The sequence below is a fragment of the Astyanax mexicanus genome, chromosome 3 (genome assembly GCF_023375975.1).
Source record: "Astyanax mexicanus isolate ESR-SI-001 chromosome 3, AstMex3_surface, whole genome shotgun sequence".
NCBI classification, from domain to species: Eukaryota; Metazoa; Chordata; class Actinopteri; order Characiformes; family Acestrorhamphidae; genus Astyanax; species Astyanax mexicanus.
Genome location: NC_064410.1, coordinates 17,256,061 through 17,280,824, shown reverse-complemented (window position 1 = coordinate 17,280,824; position 24,764 = coordinate 17,256,061). Strand labels below are relative to the sequence as shown.

The 24,764-nt window shown below is 38.5% G+C and overlaps 1 protein-coding gene across 4 annotated transcripts in view; it reads right to left on the bottom strand.

Annotated features, from left to right (window-relative positions):
- LOC103045208 (RNA binding protein fox-1 homolog 3) overlaps nt 1-22,741 on the bottom strand; it is a 319,394-nt gene extending 296,653 nt beyond the window's left edge. For 2 of the 4 annotated variants that reach the window (XM_049476118.1, XM_049476120.1), the window contains exon 1: nt 22,425-22,699. The gene's annotated coding sequence lies outside the window, so the exon portion shown is untranslated. Of the gene's footprint in view, nt 1-22,424 lie in introns of all 4 variants that reach the window. The other 2 variants (XM_049476121.1, XM_049476119.1) reach the window with 2 other exon arrangements.
- Between the last annotated feature and the right edge of the window lie 2,023 nt (nt 22,742-24,764).

Sequence of the window (24,764 nt, the reverse complement as noted above, 5' to 3'; positions counted from 1 at the left end):
CACTTTTATAAACACAGACTGGGACAATCCTTCACTCAGTTATAAAATTTCACCCAACTTTCAAACACTGGAGCAGCTCAGTGGAAAGGTCTGATTACTCTGACTTTCTCTAAGGTTTTCTTGTTTCTATGGCGATCAAGCAGAGCCTGTTAAAACTCCGCCCACACCACTACACCGATAACAGGTTAACACAAGTTATTCTTCCCCCTGGAAAAGTGTTCATATATCTCTCAAAGAGATTCAGACTTAACATGTATACTAATAATTATCACAGACTGATTGATTCTCATAAATTTCTATTAACAATACAATTTTAATCAATGGACTTTAATCTGCTCTTTTAACAACAGGTTACAACAAAATCCATCAACTTTTTCTGTCAGATATTTTTCAGGGTAAAAGCTGCAAGCCCAAATCCAGACAATCTCAATACCGAGACTGAGAGAAAGTCCACGTACACACATTGTGAGGTTCATGTATATTCATGCACATATACTCCCCAAGACAAGCACAAGTTTAAATACTTTTCAGGCCAAGACAAATCTTAATATGAATACTATTAATCCCTAGACGAGTCAGATTATAAATTAAACTGAAGTGAGTAATCAAATCTTTAAATTGGAGTTTTGCCATAATGTAAAATGTAATAAAATAATATAAATATATCTGAGACGATGGTGAACACATCAATGAGAAACAGGGTTAAAAATGATAAAAATAAGAAGTGTGCCTTTAATCACAAGCCTGCTTGTTTGCTGTGGATCAGAGTGTGTGGGCTGTGTGAACACACACACATATGTGAGGGTTATATATAGCAGTCATACACACACAGTGCTTTTCCAGCAGCAGGAGTTTGGACAGTTATCTCATTAATTATCCACCGATACACACACACACACACACACACACGCAACCACACATATATACATATATGTATGTGCAGTGTGTGTTGTGTGTAATGTTCGCTCTGCGCATGAATGTGATGACATTCTGGATATTTGAGGCTACACATGTGGTGTGTGTGTGTGTGTGTGTGTGATATGCAGATAGGTGCGTTTTGGCGCTCAGTGCGAAGTGACCTCATGACCTCAGCAAGGAGGAAGCGGAGTACGCAATCTGCCACCCATCGCCCACACACCCGCGCACACACACACACACACACACCTCTCACAGTCTCCCGCCTCTTCTAATCTAAATAATGAGATGAATTAGGTTGTGCAACAGATGCGTGCAGTATACACTAACAACCCCCATCTGCCATTCACCACCAGAGAGAGAGAGAGAGAGGGAGAGAGAGGGGGGGGGGGTGATGAAGTTGGTGGAGACTTTCTCCTTCACAGAAAACAATATCTGAAATAAATACTTTAAAAAATTCAGATACTAGATCTCATAGACTGGGAGAGGGATGGAACACAGCTGAAATGTAAGAAAGTGTCAAATTACAGATTACTGACATATAGAATATGATATGTTAGTGTTAATATATGTGTAATTACATGTCTGATTAATTTAATGAATTGTATAAAGAGTACAGTTCTGAACAGGTAAGTTTTGCCAGGTTCACACTTCACAATTTTAGCCCAGTTTTTTTGTCACCGACGTTTTTTTGTTGATTGCTGATCGAACTCTGCTCAGAGGCTAATCATTGTTCTCACGGCACTTGCACAGTCACGTAGTGTGAACTGCTGAAAGATGCTCACCGATCCGTCAACAAATGATCACCCACCAATCACAGACATATGGCAAATATTTAGCATGCTAGATATCTGAACCAGTCAGTGACTGGAAGTCAGAAGCAGCGGCTACCTACTCCCAATGGATTTATGGAGAAAAAGAGAACCACTGGTCCACAACACAACCCCTGCCATTAATAGAGAGTCTGACCACTTTCAGGAAATGACTGTAAAACTCTAGAGGGAGCCCGCGAATGAGTTCTCTATGAATGGAGCTAAAAGCTAAAAACTATAAATAAAAAATAGCTATGAACTACCTGTTCTGAGTATGTCTTTAATATCAGAAAGCAAAATAGTATACTTTATAAAAAAAAAGCAAAGCAAGTTTGCCTGTATATTTCAGTTTATCTACAGAAAACACAAGCACTACTGCTACTGTGAGCTGACTGGTTGGCGAGCTGATCCTGGAGATACAGGTAGAGCATGTTTAAAACGAGTTCAAACGGTAAAAAATGATGTCTGCGGTGCTAAAACATATAATATAGTTCTGTGTTGAGGACATAAGTACATATTTCAGTATAAAATTGATTAGACATTTATGAACTCAGATTTTATTCAGTTGCTTTATATGAACCCGTTCATGTTGGACTCATTATAAGTGTGAATTGTCCTCTATAGAGATTCTCTGGAATGGCATCGCTAGTTTTCGTGTGTTTAGTTCAGGTGTGGTCTCGTGACAAACGTGTTTCTAAAGAGCAGCCCGGTGAGTCTGAGATTTTCCACTGTGGAAATCGTGTAATTTGTGACCCTGTGTCACTGATCAGTCATGTAGTGTGAAAGTCTTAGAACGACCAGTCGTGTAGTGTGAACAGCACAATGACTGAGCACTCAAAAAGTCCTGTAGTGTGAACCTGGAATTAGCTGTGTGGTAACCCTGCAGTTCTTTAGCATATTGGATTCTATAAACTCTATAAAGAGTTCTGCAGAGTTCTCAGACCTGGATCTACGAGACGTTACTACAGATCCACTGCCTCACCTCTTCATGTTCTAATAGTGCTGCTCTTATTGTAAAGTTTGTGGAGTATAACCTCCTCCACACATGAACCCCGCTGGTGTTTAGAGCATCACTGAATGCTGTGCTGCTGTGAGATTGGGGACAGGTGTAAATGAGGGTAATGTGTAATGTGGTTTATTGACCTGATCTGGTTTGAGTTGTGAATGAAGTGTGAACACTTGTGTAATGAAATGTGGGCCATGTGCTCTGTTCCCCATCCACTGAGCAGATAACAGCATTATACAGCAAATATAATCACATCAGCAGGAGACTTCAACCCCCCCCCCTCCTCCCCACACACACCCCCAACATATCTCTCCCTCTCCATCTCTCTCTCTCTCTCTCTGAGTCTCTCTATATAAGTTGAGCTTTATTGCTGCTTGTTTAAAAGCAATTAAATCTGTTTTTATGCAGCAACTTCTTAACCCCAAGTTTCCCAGCTTATAATACATGAAAGTCATATTCAGTAGAGATTCTAATAAAATATTTGATAATGTACATAAATTCCACTGAGGGTGCTACAAGGTAACATTTCATTTTAACTACACATTGAACTTTTTAGTCTTTCAGTAAATTATTTAACTTTAATATTAAATCACACATCACTGAAGTATATTTTATTAGTTATATCTTAGTACATTATACTTATATATAAATAATGTGCCACCATATTAACTCATGCATCTTCACTATTGGTTCTTCATCACTAACTCACCATCAGTGTGCAGTCGTGCCCACCCTTGTGTTCTGTTGAATGATACATAATGGTTATATGTCTGCTTGCAGTGTTGTAGGCTATTAGAGCAGGTTTGTGGTTTCTTTACTGTGAAATGAATAAATGAATGAATGAATGAATGAAGAATTTTCTTGCCTTGTGCTAATCTGACCACAAAAGTTCAATTAGCTCAAAATATTTGCATAATGTTTGGAGACAGTGGCGTTCACAGACATTTTTGGGGGCAAGTGCTTAGGAGGGAAAAAGGGCACTTTTTAGCGCACAATGTGCTGTATGAGACATTTTACTGCACAACAAACTGGTTTCAGGTAGGATTTTACTTGATGTGTATGTTACCTGGCTGGTGGGACACAGGGGAGAAAAAGCCTATCTGTTGCCGTGTGTGCTGTGCTGAAGACTCGCTGAACTGCTGCTGCAGCAGGGTCACGTGACAGAGGAAGAGAGAGGTCGGGTGTGTGCGAGCTGATTTCAGGGCATTCTGTTTTCACTCGTTTTTAATCACTCAGGGTTTCAAAAGATCATTTCAAACCGGCCTCAGTAAAATCTTAATAATAATAATAATATAAAAAAAAAACGAAGTTTCAAAAGGGCACTTTGGTTGATAAAGGGCAGAGTTGGTGGTGCTTTATGTCTGATGTCAGACCTGATGTCTATGTCTGAAGCCTCTGTTTGGAAATATACAAGTTTAAACAAATTGTGGGTTTGCAGTGCATTGTGAACTGAGATTCTAATACGTTTCTATGAGAGAGCTTTTAGAGGCCCAGAAGTCTGATTATATTCAACACCACTGTGAACAGCCATGATCTTCATTTATAAATAGAGAGTGAAAAAGAGAAAGAGATAGAAAGAGAAAGGGGAGGGAGAGAGAGAGAGCGATAAAGAAAGAAAATGAGAAAGAGAGGACACAGATGGGGGAGGTGGTGAGCTTTTCCAAATCTATCAATCCATCCAGGCAGCTATACACCGCTGAAACACACACACACACACACACACTGAGGGAGAAGTACACAGATGGATTAATTTAGGATGAGCATGTGTGTTATGGAACATAATGGCCATTTCAGAAGGAATTAGAATAACATTGTGTGTGTGTGTGTGTGTGTGTGTGTGTCTTTGCCAGCATCTTTCTCTGTGTCTGTAACCCACACATATGGCTTGCTGCTCTGCCACCACCAACACTTCTGCTCAGAAATCATCAGTGCTGTTGATTTCATGTGTCTGGTTATATATCTGCCATTGAAGGCTACAGGCTTCCACATTCTCCTCCAGCCGTACCTAAACTCTGACCTCTGCACGTTCTAAAGAAAGCAAGCGGTCACTGTGTGTGCTGACATTTACACTATCGTGCGTCTTCCAATATACTCAACACAAATATCTGCACTAGGGGGCAGCACTCTCAGAACACTATTCCAGACAGAACGTAGAAAGCAACAAAAGCAACACCCCCTCCAAAAAGAACCCAATTTATTAATAATAAGGGAGTTCCACTACAAGACTCTCCACTGGAACAAGAACCTGGAGAGATCCCAGTGTAAAGAGAACATTGTGAACCTGCACTATTAACAAGAACCTTATCAATCTCCACTGTATCAATGAGAAGAGACTCCTCTTTAATAATAACTTCTTTAATGTACCAAGAACTTATGTAAACCTGTACTATACAAAAGAGCCTCGAGCCCTTAACTGTATCAAGAGCCTCATCCATAACTAGAATCTCAAGAGCATCCACAGCAACACAACCTTCAACCTTCTATTCATAATATATAACACTGAGCACCTCCACTGTAACAAGAACCACACAAGCCTCCACTGGGCTTAAGGCTCTGTGAATGAGTGGAACTCTTTTCTTCAGAGAAATGGAGCACTGTTTGGGTAGTATGGAGCTGTTCATCAGTGTTTGACTCCACTTGTGATCTTGTCAAGCTGGATGTCATCAAATTCTTTTCATAACATCTAGTGTAAAGTTAAAGTCACATTAAAGGGGGTAATAGTCTTGATTAAGAAACACACTGGAGAAGTTGGACAGGAAATTAATAGTCTTCAATCAGAAAGTGAAGAAGAGCGCCTGATCCAGACATCATTTTAATGTGAGGCATAGAAGAGTGTGAGTGATTTATATGCAGCATATTTGTGTGTGGGTGTGAGTGTGTGTGTGTGTGTGTGTAGATAGATAGATAGATAGATAGATAGATAGATAGATAGATAGATAGATAGATAGATAGATAGATAGATAGATAGATAGATAGATGTGTGTGTGTGTGTGTGTGTGTATATTAGCATGCAGTAGGTTGGCTGTGAAAGGTGCCCTCGCCCCCAGCTCAATTCATCCCTTCTTCTTTTCTCTCCCCAAATGTGCAGCAGAGTAATAGATTGTGGCGAGCCCCAGCTTTAGCCTGAAGCATTTAGCATAGCTGCCAGGACACACACACACACACACACACACACACACACACACAGATATTAGGTAGTGAGATCATTTCTGATCATAGTATAAGTACCTCAAAACAAAATTGAAAGCACCTCATATACCGTCCTAATGAACTGACTGTGATAGTGTAGTTCTCCTGGCTGCTGTGCTCCTGAATCTGTCTGCATGTCTCTGAAGTCACTGCCATGTTTCTGAATTTGCTACCTTTTTTTTTATATGAATTTGCATGTTTGTAAATGTGCTGAATAGTTAGGAGTCAGTGAGTAAGACTGTAGTCAGATTTCAGTCAGAGTGTGTATGTTTACATCATTCTGGATTGATCTGATCTGATAAACACACACACACACACACACAGTAGTGTTCATTATAGACTTCAGGTTAACAGCAGCACCCTGCAGATCCGCCGCTGTATTGCACAGACATTTAGAGTCTAAGCTGTAGAGATGACCTTTACACACAAACACACACACACAGACACACACACACACACACAAACACACACACAGAATCACCCCCGAGAGCCTGGGGAAGTGGACGTTTGGTTGTTGCTGTTGAAAGAGTTTGCACCATAAACACAAAGGTCTCTCAGGGCAAGTGTAGCTTTACACTGCACTGCCAGTCCCACAGGCTACATTTCACACACACACACACACACACACACACACACACACACACACACACACACACACACACACAGTGCGACATCTATTTCTTCTATGTATTTTTTGCACTATAAGGTGCACTTAAAATCCTATCATTTTATGAAAAATCATCAGTGTGCCTTATAATCCCTTGTGTATTATGTATGAATTTCATCAGTCAGGTATTCAGGAGCAGTAAAGCCACTCTGCTGAAGTACAGTGTTATACAGGAGTTTCAGTTTAGTGTCTTTAGCACTGAGACTGGAGCAGTATTAGCATTACCCACTATCTGCAGCCATAGCTCTTTCACCATTCAGAGATGAGTATATCAGACTGTTTACCATGTTAAAACAAGCTACATGTAACAAACCACTATCTGATATCACCCTGGGTTACCGGAACACTCAGGTTCTTCAGTCTACCGCTATTGGCCATCATTTACTGTTAACCACTGCTGACTAATGCTGCTAACTGTGGCTGGTTTGTGCTGCTAACCCGGGGCTGGCTACCCTGCTGGCTATTCCTGCTGGCACGCAACAGTATTAGACATTATACTGATGTAAACTGTTTGTAATATGATGTCATGACCAATATTCAACCTGAAATGTCTATTGACGTTGGTGGCTAGCTGGGTAAGTGCTTGCTAATTTAATTCACTTGTACCAGCATAACACACACTAATACACTAACACCTCCTATACCACCACCATGCTAATCACTGCTAATCACTGCAGTGCAGGGCTTTTGTACGCATTTACCCCACTGTCCCCACCGAGTAAAGAATATCAGAGCTCAAAGGATTTTTGTAGTCCTAGACATCATAGCTCGGACGGAGCTGCTGTTTCAGGTAAAGAGGTCACTTTGGCATCCCGGTCCTGTTTTGTTAAATTTTCTGGATTGGCTGATGAGAGGGAAGTTTGTTAGCTTATATATTGTCTCTCGCTGTATACGTTATTAAAACAACTTAAACTTGCAATAAACTTAAACAAGTAAGAAAGACTGACTGTGCAATAGTTACTTTCACTTACAAAAGTTAAGCTTCAGGTACAGCAGATTTTGAGTGTCAAGTACTTGTGGTTTGTCTTAAATATGAATGTTTGTTCAACTCTATACAGTATTATAAATGACTAAAAAACTGTTTTAAAAACTTAATTCATTTTGAATTCAGACTTACTCAAATGATTTGAGTAGACTTAACTTATTGTTTACAGTGTACATGGCTGTCATTAAAAGCTGCACTCTAAAAAAAAACAACAGTTTCCAATAGACATTCAAGGTTAAGAAGTTGAGTTGTGTCAAATTCTTGTAGAATTACATTGATCCAAAAATGTATTTTAAGTATGGTGAATTAGTTTTTCAGTTGTAGTAGAAAGCATTTTTAAATAGCATGAACTTAATAACTGTCACCATCAATAGATTTTACACTTTACATAGTTTTACAATAACTGCACAAAGAATCAATTAACATAAATCAAACTCACATAATGAGCACTACGTTTTCTGTTAGTGCAAGTAATCAACTGAGAATTAATGGCTACATATCGGTTACATATCTGGCTCACTGTCAGTCATATTAGTATTACAGTAATGCAGATATGACTAGCTGCACCCAGACAGCATACAGTCTATGCCTCAACTAGACTTCAACTACAATTTGTACATTTTGAAACACAAATGATTTAGTTAGATAAACTTTCAACAAGAAACTTAATAAAGTTAGTTGAGGCAACTACTTTGTTATAGTTTATGGTGCAATTTCATGTTCAGCTGACTTAAAAATCTAATTAAGAACAATTTTAAGTTTTATTTTTATCCTATCATTATCAAAAATGTATTTATAATTCTTGCTGATTTGCGCATATAATATATTTTCTCAGCCTCCACTATTGCCCCTATAATGTCAGTGTCACTGAAGTTATCTTAATACAGTCAAACATTGTCAATATTCAACAGTATGATCAACTTTATTCAATACTTTGGTCACAGCTCATTCCTCACATACTTAAAACTGGTGGCTGGTGGATCCTCTCTACTTCTCCAGAGTGAGATTCAACACAGAGTGATCTATTTTAAACGTTTGTTTCTTTTATTGTTGATGATTATGGCTTTACAACCAATGAAAACTCAAAAATCAGTATCTCAGAAAATGTTAATATTATATAAGACCAATTGGTACTTTTGGTAGAGTGTGGTCAATGTGCCAAGTCCTGCTGGAAAATGAAATCTGCATCTCCATAAAAGTTGTCAGCAGAGGAAAGCATGAAGTGCTTTAAGATTTTGTGGGAAAACACTGCACTGACTTTAGACTAATAAAACACAGTGGATCAACACCAGCAGATGACAGACACATTTCTCCAAACCATCACTGATTGGTGGAAACTTCACACCAGACCTAAAGCAGTTTGGACTGTGTGTCTCTCCACTCTTCCTCCAGACTCTGATCCCTTAATTTACAAATGAAATGTAATATTTACTGATGGTCAGTGATGGTTTGGAGAGACAAGTCATCTGCTGGTGTTGGTCCACTGTGTTTTATCAAGTCCAAAGTCAGTGCAGTGTTGGAGATTTCCCATTTCAAGTAGGACTTTGCCAACTGCCCACACTGCCAAAAGTACCGATTGGTCTTATATGATCTAATTTTTTAAATATTACCTTAAAAAAAATAGATCACTCTGTGTGTAATACATCTACATAATATAAGAGTTTCACATTTTAAACTGAATTACTGAAATAAAGTACCTTTCCAATGATATGTTAACTTTTTTGAGATGCACTAGTACTTTCAAACAGGGTTGAATCAACTTATAATAACTGAGTTTAGTCTGTTGCCACTGGCAGCTTCTTTTCAATTGGCTTCTGGCATCTATTTGCATACTGGGTGTGTCCCCCATTTTTTGCCACTCACCATCAGTGTGTAGTGATTCCCCCAGGCTACGTTAAGTAAACTTATAGATCATACATTATGATTAATAGTGTGGTCTCTCTTTTGTTGGTTGTAAAAGCAGGAATCATTTTCTGAGCTGCTGATTCAGTGTTGGCTGATCTGTCAATACTGTTCACTTTATAGCATTGTCTTTCTTCATCAACTCTTATATGAGCATTTAAAAAAATACTTGAATGAAATCAAAGGGAAGACTAAAAGTAGAATTAACCCTTTGAACCCTAGCCTGTTTTGTTGTGTTTTTTCTTCATTTTTGTCAATTCCTCTTTCAGGTCTTATAACACAGTAATTATATCAGACCTGAGCTCTTTTACTCCAGAAGACATTTTTGTTTAGGCATAGACTATAAATATATTCACACCTAAGATATCTTTTAAAAATTGTTAGATTAGAGTGTGTATGAGTTGAAAGCATAAGAATATTGATGATAGTTCATTACATGGCTTATTATTACTTTGACCAAATACATGGAGAGCATCAGGCATCAGACTTATTTTTCTTGATAATCACACCTCTAGGATGCATGTAGAGACGAAAGACCTGACACTCAGCCTATGCCTATGCTCAGTATTTTGATCAGGACACACAAAGAAGAAAGGACACTATATACAAAAAATGTAAACCTGTGTAAATAAATAAAAATGTTTAGTGCAAAATAATTACTTAGTAAAAATGTGCAAGTAAAATAAAAACTATATAAAGTAGTGCTCAGCATACCTAGCTTTAGTTTGAGTGCAGGTAGTTTCACACTTTTTCTGTGGACACTTTTGAGTCTTTATTTACTGATATTATTTGGTTTGAAACATCATATAAATATGTTTGAAAAACTAAAGGTAAATAATATTGGGGAAGGAGATCTCACTTTTTTAGGTGTGTTTCTCAATGAGTTTCTTGTAGACGCTTTACTGCACTGGGATGTGATCACTATTTTTAGAAAGAGTAAGTTCCGCCCTTTCTAACCATATATGGATTATGTTTGTGTGAATGGATTAATTAAGATGAGAACACAAGCTGCGATTTTGGATGGAAAATCCGTCAATAGGGTTTTAGGGGTTAATATGCAAAGCAATTAATAATATGAATAAACATAGTGTGATGAAGACTGATGGGTTTCTGACATGTCATGAGTGTCCATCGGTCAGTTTTACACAAAATCTAGGCGGAATCCAGACCACAGACAAACAACATCACCAATAAGATGTAACAAAAGGTGGCGGAAATGTCTCAGTGAGCCTTTTAGATGAATTTCGGTAAAAAATAAACTAACCCAATAAAGTTAAATCGTGTTTGGTAATGAATTAATGTGACTGCATTAAATCAAACATTTATCCATTGACTTCAATTTAATTTTAAAAAAGTCTTTCCTTCAACTGAAAATTTGATTTATGCGTAACAGCAGTCATATTCTGTTCCCACCTGATCAAATGCCTACCAGTACTGAGATAACAAAGATTCTAGTGTGACAATTGCTCTGCAGTTGAAGGCAGTCCTGGTTTAAACTAAGCTGTTCTGGTGTTTTTGTTATCAGCACAGTGTGTTCTCTGGAAATTCCTGTGTGTGAGGAGCGTTACATCAGTAAGAGAATTCTGCTTCATCTCAGTCCAGACGCCCAAAAACCCAATCAAAACTGAATCTGCTGCAAAAATACCACACTCAGTACTCAGACCATCAGAGCTGAGTTTCTGCCTGCCGTGGTCTGAGTTACAGACGTCTGCACATCTAGAGCTCAGAGAAGATGATGTGATGGCTTTTTCACATTGTACATATAAAGTGGGAATCCTCAAGGCCTTCTAGGTTTTCAAACAAGGTCTAATACGTTCTTACTTTCTCAGAATGAGAATTGGTATTCTTGGGATTGTGCAGTTTGAGCATCTTCTGTGAGCAGTCAGGAGAGGAGAGCCCCTCCCAAACATAAAATACTCCACACTACACAAAATCCACTGGCAAAATCTAGACAAAAATATATATTTATTTTGAGCTGTTTATGCTTGCTGTATTTTTTGCACTATGAAGCGCACATAAAATCCTTTCATTTTCCCAAAAATCGACTGTGTGCTTTATAATACAGTGCTCTTCATGTATGAATTTTACCACAGTCATGTTGTAAAGCCAGTCTGCTAAAGTGCAGCGTTATACAGGAGTATTAGCATTAGTGTCTAACCACGCTAAGCGCTAGCTCTTTCACATTCAGAGGTAAGTATTATCGGCCTGTAGCCTGCTGCTAACCTCGGCTAGCCCTGCTGGAGCAGCATTAGCATAAGCTGCTTTCCACACTAATTGATATATAAGACTGTAGTCTGCACGTTTACTGTGTTAAAACAAGCTACATGGGATAAACTGCTAGCTTATGTCACCCTGACTTAACGGAACACTCAGGGTTTGTCAGTTTCTCACTGTCTGGCGGCATTAGCCGCTAAACGTGGCTAGCACTAGCTGCTAATGCTAATGCTGCACCCAGCCTTAGTGGAAAACTGGAAATCTGTACTGTACTGTACATTAAGTGACGCGCTTTAATCACCCAATTAAACAGTTTTTAGAAGAGAATCTGTGTATATTAACATCCAGTACTCATTTGACTTTAAAAGAAAATGTTTTTTTTTAAGAATTACAGTTATGTTTAAATAGCTTTGACTTGTGACTTTTTGTGTTTGTTTTGAGTTCAAATTATTTAAAATAAGATAATTATTTCTAAAACAAGCTAAATAATCTTGAACTTACAATGTTTAGTAGGAAAAAACATTTTTATCAAAGAATAAAACAAGATGTATTGCCTTGAAATGAGATCATTTCACTTGCTAAAACTTTGTTTTTTACAGCGTAAAAAAAATGCCAGTGATGTCATCAGTCCCGCCGCACGTGCATTCCATAAAATACCTTTGATATAAACTTTGAAGAAACAATTATTTTTCTAAGTATGTAACACAATGGATTATTCACAGAACCCTTGAGGGAGCTGCTTTATTTTTATACTATTTTTTTTTTCTGACAAACCAATAATGTTGACAAATGCAAATATGACAAATAACACATAACAAATAACACTTGGGGTTGAGTTTCTAAAATAAAATATTTCTATGGTCTGCTGTAGTATACAGATGGCTCTGGAATCACAATAATTAGGTCTCATAAGAGCACTATCTACATCATCATTAATACAGCTTATTTTTTACATAATAAACTTAATCTAACTTAAATAAAATAAATTAACCATTGTTTCTATGTGTGTCTCCCTTCATATATATATATATATATATATATATATATATATATATATATATATATATATATATATATATATATATAATAGATAGAAACAAACATCCAAGATCCTATTAGGGTGCTAATAGGCACACATGCCACCAGCATTCCCACAAATTGATTTCACCACCCAGACCCCAACAGCATCGCCGCGAGCGAGAGAGATACACACAGCATACATCACTGTCTCTCTCAGTCCACAGCCGTGCTAAATGTGATCATTATCTGCATTTGGGGCCCCAATAAAGGTCCTTGAGTAACGCCCTCACTGCCGCGTTAGTGCATCCGCGCACGCCGCTAGCTCTGGGAGAGCTGTCAGGGACACAAAGACGGAAGAGACAAAGAAATAGAAGGACGAAACAGGGTCTGCCGCTGATCAATACCGTCACAGGTGAAAGAATTCTGTGGAAATTGAGGCCCCAGAGGGTACTCAGTGTACCTCCATCTATTGTCCCTGCATTATGTAGCAGTGACAGGCTAGTTTAGCAAGGTTATCAGTTTAGTAGCACACAAAATGCACATTCCCATTATCCGCACCATCTCACCATCTTTCCTAATGTCCAGAGTGAACTCATGGCTTATCTCAGAGGCATGCGGCTGGAGTTCTTGTAGGGCTGCACTGTAGATCTGTAGCATGCTATTAGTGCTATTTGCAAATAATATTTTGCTAATACTGCAGACTGATATTGTGGATGCTAATAAGTTGATTTGTGTTAATAACCGGGGTGGATAAGGCACAGAAGTGTTGCTGGAGTTTTTAAATTCAATTTAATTCAATTTAATTGTATTTCTATATCGCTTTTTACAACAAAAGTTGTCACAAAGCAGCTTTACAGAGAAAAACAGGTCCACGCCTCTTATGAGCAGCACCACAGAGATGCAAATTAATGTGGTGACACAGTGGCAAGAAAAAACTCCCTTTAAGAGGAAGAAACCTTGTAAGTAACCAAGACTCAGTCAGAGGAACCCATCCTACTCGGGTTGACCCACTCAGTAAAATCAAATAACAAACAACAAACAAATAACAGAACAAAATAACAGTACAGAGAGATAATGTGAGCTATAGCTAATGTAACAGTACAGAGAGATAATGTGAGCTATAGCTAATGTAACAGTACAGAGAGATAATGTGAGCTATAGCTAATGTAACAGCACAGAGAGATAATGTGAGCTATAGCTAATGTAACAGTACAGAGAGATAATGTGAGCTATAGCTAATGTAACAGTACAGAGAGATTATGTGAGCTATAGCTAATGTAACAGCACAGAGAGATAATGTGAGCTATAGCTAATGTAACAGTACAGAGAGATAATGTGGAGCTATAGCTAATGTAACAGTACAGTGAGATAATGTGAGCTATAGCTAATGTAACAGTACAGAGAGATAATGTGAGCTATAGCTAATGTAACAGTACAGAGAGATTATGTGAGCTATAGCTAATGTAACAGCACAGAGAGATAATGTGAGCTATAGCTAATGTAACAGTACAGAGAGATAATGTGGAGCTATAGCTAATGTAACAGTACAGAGAGATAATGTGAGCTATAGCTAATGTAACAGTACAGAGAGATAATGTGGAGCTATAGCTAATGTAACAGTACAATGAGATAATGTGAGCTATAGCTAATGTAACAGTACGGAGAGATAATGTGAGCTATAGCTAATGTAACAGTAGAGAGAGATAATGCGAGCTGTAGGCAATGTAACAGTACAGAGAGATAATGTGAGCTATAGCTAATGTAACAGTACAGAGAGATAATGTGAGCTATAGCTAATGTAACAGTACAGAGAGATAATGTGAGCTATAGCTAATGTAACAGTACAGAGAGATAATGTGAGCTATAGCTAATGTAACAGCACAGAGAGATATGATAGAATGTGAGCTATAGCTAATGTAACAGTAGAGAGAGATAATGTGAGCTATAGCTAATGTAACAGTACAGAGAGATAATGTGAGCTATAGCTAATGTAACAGCACAGAGAGATAATGTGAGCTATAGCTAATGTAACAGCACAGAGAGATATGATAGAATGTGAGCTATAGCTAATGTAACAGTAGAGAGATATAATGTGAGCTATAGCTAATGTAACAGTACAGTGAGATAATGTGGAGCTATAGCTAATGTAACAGTACAGAGAGATAATGTGAGCTATAGCTAATGTAACAGTACAGAGAGATATGATAGAATGTGAGCTATAGCTAATGTAACAGTAGAGAGAGATAATGTGAGCTATAGCTAATGTAACAGTACAGAGAGATTATGTGAGCTATAGCTAATGTAACAGTACAGAGACATAATGTGAGCTATAGCTAATGTAACAGCACAGAGAGATAATGTGAGCTATAGCTAATGTAACAGTACAGTGAGATAATGTGGAGCTATAGCTAATGTAACAGTACAGTGAGATAATATGAGCTATAGCTAATGTAACAGTAGAGAGAGATAATGTGAGCTATAGCTAATGTAACAGTACAGTGAGATAATGTGGAGCTATAGCTAATGTAACAGTACAGAGAGATAATGTGAGCTATAGCTAATGTAACAGTACAGAGAGATATGATAGAATGTGAGCTATAGCTAATGTAACAGTACAGAGAGATAATGTGAGCTAATGTAACAGTACAGAGAGATAATGTGAGCTATAGCTAATGTAACAGTACAGAGAGATAATGTGAGCTATAGCTAATGTAACAGTACAGAGAGATAATGTGAGCTATAGCTAATGTAACAGTACAGAGAGATAATGTGAGCTATAGCTAATGTAACAGTACAGAGAGATAATGTGAGCTATAGCTAATGTAACAGCACAGAGAGATAATGTGAGCTATAGCTAATGTAACAGTACAGAGAGATAATGTGAGCTATAGCTAATGTAACAGTACAGAGAGATATGATAGAATGTGAGCTATAGCTAATGTAACAGTACAGAGAGATAATGTGAGCTATAGCTAATGTAACAGTACAGAGAGATAATGCGAGCTATAGCTAATGTAACAGTACAGTGAGATAATGTGGAGCTATAGCTAATGTAACAGCACAGAGAGATAATGTGAGCTATAGCTAATGTAACAGTACAGAGAGATAATGTGAGCTATAGCTAATGTAACAGCACAGAGAGATACTGTGAGCTATAGCTAATGTAACAGCACAGAGAGATAATGTGAGCTATAGCTAATGTAACAGTACAGAGAGATAATGTGAGCTATAGCTAATGTAACAGTACAGTGAGATAATGTGGAGCTATAGCTAATGTAACAGTACAGAGAGATAATGTGAGCTATAGCTAATGTAACAGTACAGTGAGATAATGTGGAGCTATAGCTAATGTAACAGCACAGAGAGATAATGTGAGCTATATCTAATGTAACAGTACAGTGAGATAATGTGGAGCTATAGCTAATGTAACAGCACAGAGAGATAATGTGAGCTATAATGTAACAGGTACTAGTTTATGAATATAAAAAGTGATGGGAAAAAAGAGTGTTCAGAACTTCAGCAGCACTGCCATATCTGATCCACTCATACTGACACAACAAGCACTTACACCACAAAATAATGACCCACCACCCAAATAATAATAGCTGCTCTGTGGTGATCTATCCGGTAAAGTCCAGAGTGCTAAACAGTTTCAGCAGCAGTTAAAGAACAGGGTGAATAAAAGGAGGATAATAATAATAAAATAGGCAGAGAAACAGATACAGGATTATAGGCTGTTATTATAGAACTATAAAGTGGCCTATTTGATAAGTGCAGCTGATGGACAATGAGCAATTACTGTAGAAACAATGATATGGCATTAATGTCTCTCTCTCTCTCTCTCTCTCTTTATTGGGCTGAACAAACAGCAGGCTTTTAGATCTCCTGAGTGGTGTGGATCTGCTGTAATCTGCCGTAATTGGAGGAGCAGTGCTCATTTCCAGGCTTGCTTTGGTAAAGACGCTTTACCGAGAAGCGCTTGCTTCCCGCAGCTCCTCCTCCACACCTGGAGCTGGGCTTCAGAGGATGGGGCTCTAATACATGGCCAGCTGTCGTCAGTCACAAGTTTAATGGTCCTACACCTCTCCTAGAGTTATAGTTAATTAGTTAATTAAGGTGCTAATCAGCAGCAGGACTAACAGTAAAGACATAGTGACCTCAGATACACTAACACACGTACATAAAGGAACATAAAAGAACGCACAGAGCGTTCACATTTCAAACCTAAAAAAATACAAGGTTCCCCTTATTCTCATTAAAATATTGACAAAAATACATTAAGAAAATAAATGGTATTTTAATGTCAGAATTTGGCACCAGAGGCCCATGGACCCAATTCACCTTGTAAACAGCCCAGGCTGGTGGTGGGGGTGTAATGGTGTGGGAAAAGGTTTCTTGGTTTGTTGGTAATTCCTGTTAATTCACTGCATGAATGTGTCCCAAAAAGATCTGAAGAAATTGCATAATGCTGTAATATCATCACAGACCAGACTCTCAAGAGAAATGTTTCCAACAGCTTAGGAATCTAAGACACATTTAAGTCTAGACTGTTTTGAGATCATAGGCCTTACTTACACTGTAAAATCTGTTAAGTTCATTTTATTTATTAGAATTAGAATGGGAAACCAATTGCTCTGAACAAATTAAGCAAATATAGCAGTTATTATCAATTTATGTCTACTATTGAAATCTACTTAAAATACAGTTATATTTACTTTATGTATATATTTAATATATAATAATATATTTTTTATCGTAGTTGTACTGAGTTGTACTGACTTTAAATAATGTAGTAACTCAATTTTAATTTTTTGGGTACTCAGGTATTATTGTTTGCTATTCAAAATAGGCTATATTGTGTTTGTTTTTTTATTTTTCATTAAAGAGGGAAATTAATCTAGTGCCAGTTCCTTCATTGCAGTTCTTAACCAGTATCCAGTTACGCTTCACAGTAAAGAAAATTATAACTTGCTCTTAAGGTTCACAACAGACTGCCCAGGCATTCAGCAGCTAGATAAAAAGAAAACTGAATACCCAAGGAAAGGTAGCCATGGTGGGCAAGAATATACAGTACATGTTGCCAGGAATCAATAGTGTAGATGCATGGGTTTAACATGGTGCTACATTATATAATATACTATGATACAGCAGCTAAAACATTCTACAGTATGTCTGAGTTACAAAGTGGGAATTAGTATTAAAGTTAAAGAAGAATTTACTAAAAGTCTCCCACACTGCTCCTCTGCACATGCTCACTGAAGAACCTTAAAGGGTGCAGTGTAGTTTACTCAAGTGTACTTAGTATTGATTACTAACAATGATATTATTCCTAACAATGGAACCACTATATAGTCAATATCTTTCTGAGCAGATTTATTAAAAAAATTGTAGTTTAGTACAATATACAAAATAATGCAAAATACAGAAACCCCACCACCAGCAGATAAAAGTAAGTTTTAAGCTTTAAGTGTAAAACTGAGCTTCAGTCTCGCTCTGGCTCTAAAACATCCACAGGTGTTTGAACCCATTCCTATAATGTGACAAAGATAGCTTACTGCTGTGGATCTGAAAAGTGTCACGGTCAAGAGCCCATCAGCATATATAGCTCAGGAAAAAAATAAGAGACCACTTTCACCAGGAGTGCCATAAAGTTATCTAAAAGCAGTGTGTAAGACTGGTGGGGGAGATTAAAAACCAGGGTTATTCCACTAAATATTGATTTCTGAACTCTTAAAACTTTATGAATATGAACTTGTTTTCTTTGCATTATTTCAGGTCTGAAAGCTCTGCATCTTTTTTGATGTGTCAGCCATTTCTCATTTTCTGCACATAAATGCTCTAAAATCCAGTATTTTTATTCGGAATTTGGGAGAAATGTCTAGAACCTGTAGTGTAGAAGAACTGAACAGAATAGGACTCTTTTGGACAGATAAACAGGTATGAGCTATAGAGGGGTAATAAACCCCCAGCACTGAGCTGTAGAGCAGTGGAACGGTGTTCTCTGGAATGAAGGTGCTCTGTTCAGTACTTTTGAGATGAGTTGGTGAGTTGAGGATGAGGTGGAGTGCTGATCATTATCCAGCATCCTGACTTCAGTAATGCTCTTGTTGCTTAATGCTTTGAAATTAGCGAAAACAGCAACGCTCCCTCGACAGTGCAATTAACTATTAACTAACCTTCACAAATTAATGACTTTCTGTTACATTGACATATATTTGCATAATGTGTTTCATTATTGAGAGATACATTTATTTTATGTCTGTCCTAGTGTTCTGTCTACTCTATTACCTTTGGGAGAAACAGAACAAGTTCTAATAAATAACCTATAACAGATAACCTATAATAAATGTGACCAACAATGTCACTTTCTCAACTAATTTAATTTATGTTGAAAATACACTAGATTTAGAGCTTTTTTACTCTTGTAGGTGGTTTCTCTGAATCAGTTGATGAGTTTGTTTTGTTTCTTACAGGCACAAACATAAACAATCCAAAATGTGCCCCAACAAACCATGTGAGCGCATTGTCTCCTCTGACTGGTCTCTGAGTTGTCTGGTAGCAATTTTCCAACAAAGGAACTTTGTTGTTGAACCAGTTCTCTTCGGGCTTATGAGAATTGTGGTGCTTTTCAGCAAACTAGCCTGCATTTCCACCATTACAACGTCCCATCAATGTCATCAACAGTGGGCGTTGCACAGTGGCAGTGCTCCTGTACAAACAGATATGCCCATAGATGTTGAGAGATTCTGTCAACAAACAATTTGTACTTTTATTAAGATTTCAACATTGTGATTGTGAGATTGTGAATAGGAAATTGTGCTTTCCTTGGGTTTTCAACTGATTCACTCCTTAACCCTCCTATTCCCCTATTCACTCCAAACCTTTTTCCCTCACCCTTATCTCTCAAATACCTCTCCTTTGTTTAACATAAGTTGATAGAGACACCCCCAATGATGACAACCCCACATACTCCTCCATAAACCTCCACCCTTCTTCCGCCTGCTGTGTTTCAAGCAGTTTCTACTGTATGTAAAGTCCTACTGAAATGTCTTAGTCAGTAAGTCAGTCAATTCAAATTAGGTTTGTGGACCAGACTGGTGCTGGTTCCATGCTGGTGGAAAAACTCCAAGGGAGCAAGAAAGTAAATACAGGAAGAGGGTCCACTGTTTCAGACCAGCGCGTGTAGTTATGCAGTGTAAAGCTGCTTTATCACACAACGAAGAACAGTGTTAAACGACACCTGAACAGCAGTTTAGCTCAAATATGAGGAGTACATTTGATAGTTGTTTCAGATCGAGGCCGGATCACGTTCTCACCACAAACAGAACCGCTCCGGAGTTGGTTTGGGAGCAGCCGGAGAACAACTCTTCTCCTGGGTCTGGTGCTGTTGTTTTGATTCGCTCCCAATTGTGATTAATGTTTTCACACCTGCTCAAACAAACTGCACCAGGAGTACAAACCAACCAGAGTCTGATTCAGTGCTGGTGTGAAAACGTCCTTAGACCTGCCATGTGGAGGCAAGCTCTGAGGTGCAACACATGCACTATTAAGGCTTGGTTGGTTGTTGTGTTACATGTTTGTGTTTCAGCATAGGTTGTTTAGATGAACTGGGGTGTAACTGATATGTTTTGAGTGTGTTTATGCCATATTCAATTTTTTTATTTTTAACAATACAAGAATTCTGTATTGACTGATGTCTTGAATGACCCACTTTTGAATCATGTTTGCAATGCAGAGACCTGTAAATATTTAGAGCCAGACATCCCACCTCTTATTCCACCTCTCCCACAACATGCAGGCTTTTTCTGATGGACTGGGAAGAAAACAGCATGTTGTGAACGTTGAGGAGTATAACAGTGCCATATCAAACTGTTGCATTTTTAGAAAGACACATTATTTGATGCAGTTTTAAATTTTGCACTTTTGAACATGTTGGTAATGGAAATGTGTGACCCTGAACAACTTTTAATAGACATCCCACCTCTCCTGCAACACGCAGAATTATCCCACATTCTCCCTGCTAATATTATCATATTATCTTGTCTGGTCTCTCCTTGTACTTAGTAGAACAATAAGTGCTCTCTCTAGGGGGCATGGTCTATATCCTGATTTGTCTCTACTTGGACACAGTAGACCAATCAGTGAGCTCTGTGGGTGGGATTTTCATAGTGCATTACTCTAGTTCAGTTCTGCTTGGGGGTTTAAACACAGGGAATATAAAGGTTTGTATTTCCCCTTTGGGTGTTTACAGGCACCACTCACAAACTACAATTAGATGATCAGAATCTGATAGGCCTCTTTTAATACAGCCTAACTGAAAACACTTTTCTAGATATTTACATGAAGTCTTCACATTTTTTGGCAGGAATTTGGGATTTTGGCTATCCTTGCATTCATCCATCTCTTGGCACTAACCTCGTGAGAACTGCCACTTGCGGCAGCCTGAGGTTAGTGACATTTCAGTTTGGAGAGGGACAGGAAAGTTTTTTTCTTTTTTAACTATAATATAATACAAGAAATTTACGAGAAAATAGTAATGTGGGAGGACAGCAGGAAAGAGGGTTTCCCAGCCAAAATGTGAGACTTGACAGGTATGCTCTGTGGATGTCCTTAATAATCAAGTTCCCTTTGGACTTAATAAAAGAATAAAAAAGAAAAAAATGGCATATAAAAAATTTACAAAATATTCAAAAGCTAAAAAGATATTCAACAATGCTCTACCTTTATATTATTTAAACAGAGAAACAATGCTGAATAAAAAATAGGTTGTTGGCTGCTTGCAATGAGCTTTTGCAAGCTGGGATGCCTGCTGTACATAAAGTGAAGGTTCTTTAGAGCTTAAAAATATTCTTCACCTGCAGAATATGTGGACAAAACTATTGGGACACCTGCTCATTTATTGTAAGTCCAATGTTATATAAATAGTTTTTCCAAACTGTGTTGAAGTAACTTTACTCTTTACTGTCCAGGAAAGGTTTCATAATTTAAATTATTTGATTGAATTCAGCAACAAGAGAATTTGTGATGTCAGGATGTTGGATAATCACCGCCCACCTCATCCACAACTCCCCAACTCATCTCTATACAATCACACCTGGCATTAGACATGCTGTTTCAGAGTGTGCGTCTTTATTACAAACATACTTCCTAATAGAAGCAAAAGTGTTTCTTCTAAAGCATCACTGAAAAAAACCTTCAAAGAACTTTCATTGTTGAGAGTGTATCAGCCCTTTAAATCTAGCAGGCTATCTATACAGTACTCCAGTCCAGTACAGCTGCACCTCACCTGAGTCACAGTATAAACTCTCTCAGACTAACACAGTCTCTCTCAGTCCCTCTTTATAGAAGCATCATCAGACAATCTGGAATCAACACTCACAAACCTTTTTATCTTATGAATCTTCCTCTCTATTACTCACACACACACACACACACCTTCGCTTTGGAGCTTCCCACACTATTTCTATTGTATCCAGCTCTCTCTTTCTCTCTCCCACAACTGCATCTGCAGTTACCATCACAGCTCAGCCAGAATCAAGAACAGAAGAGGCAGCGGAAAGAAAGAGAGTGAGAGATGGAGGAAAAGAGAGGTGGAAAGAAAGAAAGAGTGGGAAAAGAAAAAGAAAGAATGAAAGAAACAACAGAGAGAACAAGGCAATGAGAGAAAGAATAAGAGAGGTAAACCCAAAGCAATATTAAAGTGAATAGACTCACCTGAAGCAGGAGTGAAGGATTTTTAGAGGGAAAGAGAAGAGATCCGCAGCCCAACACACAGAGAGAGATAGAGAGAAAGAGAGAGAGAGAGAGAAGGACGAGAAAAGGAATGGAAAAAGAGAGGGAGATGAGGCAACGCAGATGCTGTGAATACAGAGAGAGAGATAAGGGAGCAGAAAATCCTGGAGAACAGGAGGATGAGAGAGAGAGAGAGAAGGGGGAGTGAAGAGGTGGGCTGAGATGAGGATATAAAGAGCGAGACACACTCGTGAGTGCAGCGGCCACACACACACACACACACACACACACACACACACAGCGCGCTGCTGCACAATCGCATTTGACAGCACAGAGACGAGGTCCGCCTACCTGCTTCACGCACACACACACATGCGGGCGTGCGCTGTATTCTGAGGTGGCACTTTATTTCCATTGTTCCAGACTTATCAGATTTATGATGTCTTTCACAGAGATATGAGCCATGTGCTATATGCTATATAAGCTAGTGGGTGTGTGTGTGTGTGTGTGATGGAGGGGGTTTCCTGATCACCCCTTGCTCAACACAGGCAAGCCCCGAGAAAGAGAGAGAGAGCGCGAGACAGAGAGAAAAAAAGATAGAGAGCGAAAAAGAGAGAGTGAGAGCAAGAAAGAGATGAGGACTGTGCCAGCTCCAGTAATTGCCTGAATGCTAGAGGGATTATTGTTTTTTCTCACTTCCTTTTCCCCTTTTCTTTGAATTGTCTCCTTTGTCCATGCCTTTCTCTTTCTTCTACTCTTTCTTTCTTCTCTCCTCTTCTCTCGATATAATTTGATCTTTTCTGCTACTATTTTCTGTCATCTCTCTTTACTTCTCTGATTTCTCTGTCTCTCTCTCTCTCTCTCTCTCTCTGTCTCTATCCTTGTCTTTATTCTCTCTGTCTCTCATTTTTTTTGTGGATGTGTGAGCCGCACATGAACTTGCTGGCTGGGTCCCTGACTCACACTCTCTCTGGATTAAGTATGTATTAGTTGTGTGTGTGTGTGTGTGTGTGTGTGTGTGTGTGTGTGTGTGTGTGTGTGTGTGTGTGTGTGTGTGTGTGTGTGTGTTCAGCTGTTAATAACTGACTATGCTGGTGAACAACCAGGATTGAGGTAGGGTAGGAAACACAGAACATCACTTATAAAAAGTGCTCAGAATAAGTGTAAGAGCTCAGAATAAGTGTAAGAGCTCAGAATAAGTGTAAGAGCTCAGAATAAGTGTAAGAGCTCAAAGTGAGAGTAAGAGCTCAGAGTGAGAGTAAGAGCTCAGAGTGAGAGTAAGAACTCAGAATAAGTGTAAGGGCTCAGAATAAGTGTAAGAGCTCAGAATAGGTGTAAGAGCTCAGAATAAGTGTAAGATCTCAGAATAAGTGTAAGAGCTCAAAGTAAGTGTAAGAGCTCAGAGTGAGGGTAAGAGCTCAGAGTGAGAGGAAGAGCTCAGAGTGAGAGTAAGAGCTCAGAATAAGTGTAAGAGCTCAGAATAAGTGTAGGAGCTAGAATAAGTGTAAGAGCTCAGAGTGAAAGTAAGAGCTCAGAATAAGTAAAAGAGCTCAGAATAAGTGTAAGAGCTCAAAGTAAGTGTAAGAGCTCAGAGTGAGGGTAAGAGCTCAGAGTGAGAGGAAGAGCTCAGAGTGAGAGTAAGAGCTCAGAGTTAGTGTAAGAGCTCAGAATAAGTGTAAGAGCTCAAAGTAAGTGTAAGAGCTCAGAGTGAGAGTAAGAGCTCAGAATAAGTGTAAGAGCTCAAAGTAAGTGTAAGAGCTCAGAGTGAGAGTAAGAGCTCAGAATAAGTGTAAGAGCTCAGAGTGAGGGTAAGAGCTCAGAATGAGAGGAAGAGCTCAGAGTGAGAGTAAGAGCTCAGAATAAGTGTAAGAGCTCAGAATAAGTGTAGGAGCTAGAATAAGTGTAAGAGCTCAGAGTGAAAGTAAGAGCTCAGAATAAGTAAAAGAGCTCAGAGTGAGGGTAAGAGCTCAGAGTGAGAGGAAGAGCTCAGAGTGAGAGTAAGAGCTCAGAGTTAGTGTAAGAGCTCAGAATAAGTGTAAGAGCTCAAAGTAAGTGTAAGAGCTCAGAGTGAGAGTAAGAGCTCAGAATAAGTGTAAGAGCTCAAAGTAAGTGTAAGAGCTCAGAGTGAGAGTAAGAGCTCAGAATAAGTGTAAGAGCTCAAAGTAAGTGTAAGAGCTCAGAGTGAGAGCAAGAGCTCAGAATAAGTGTAAGAGCTCAGAATAAGTGTAAGAGCTCAGAATAAGTGTAAGAGCTCAAAGTAAGTGTAAGAGCTCAGAGTGAGAGTAAGAGCTCAGAATAAGTGTAAGAGCTCAAAGTAAGTGT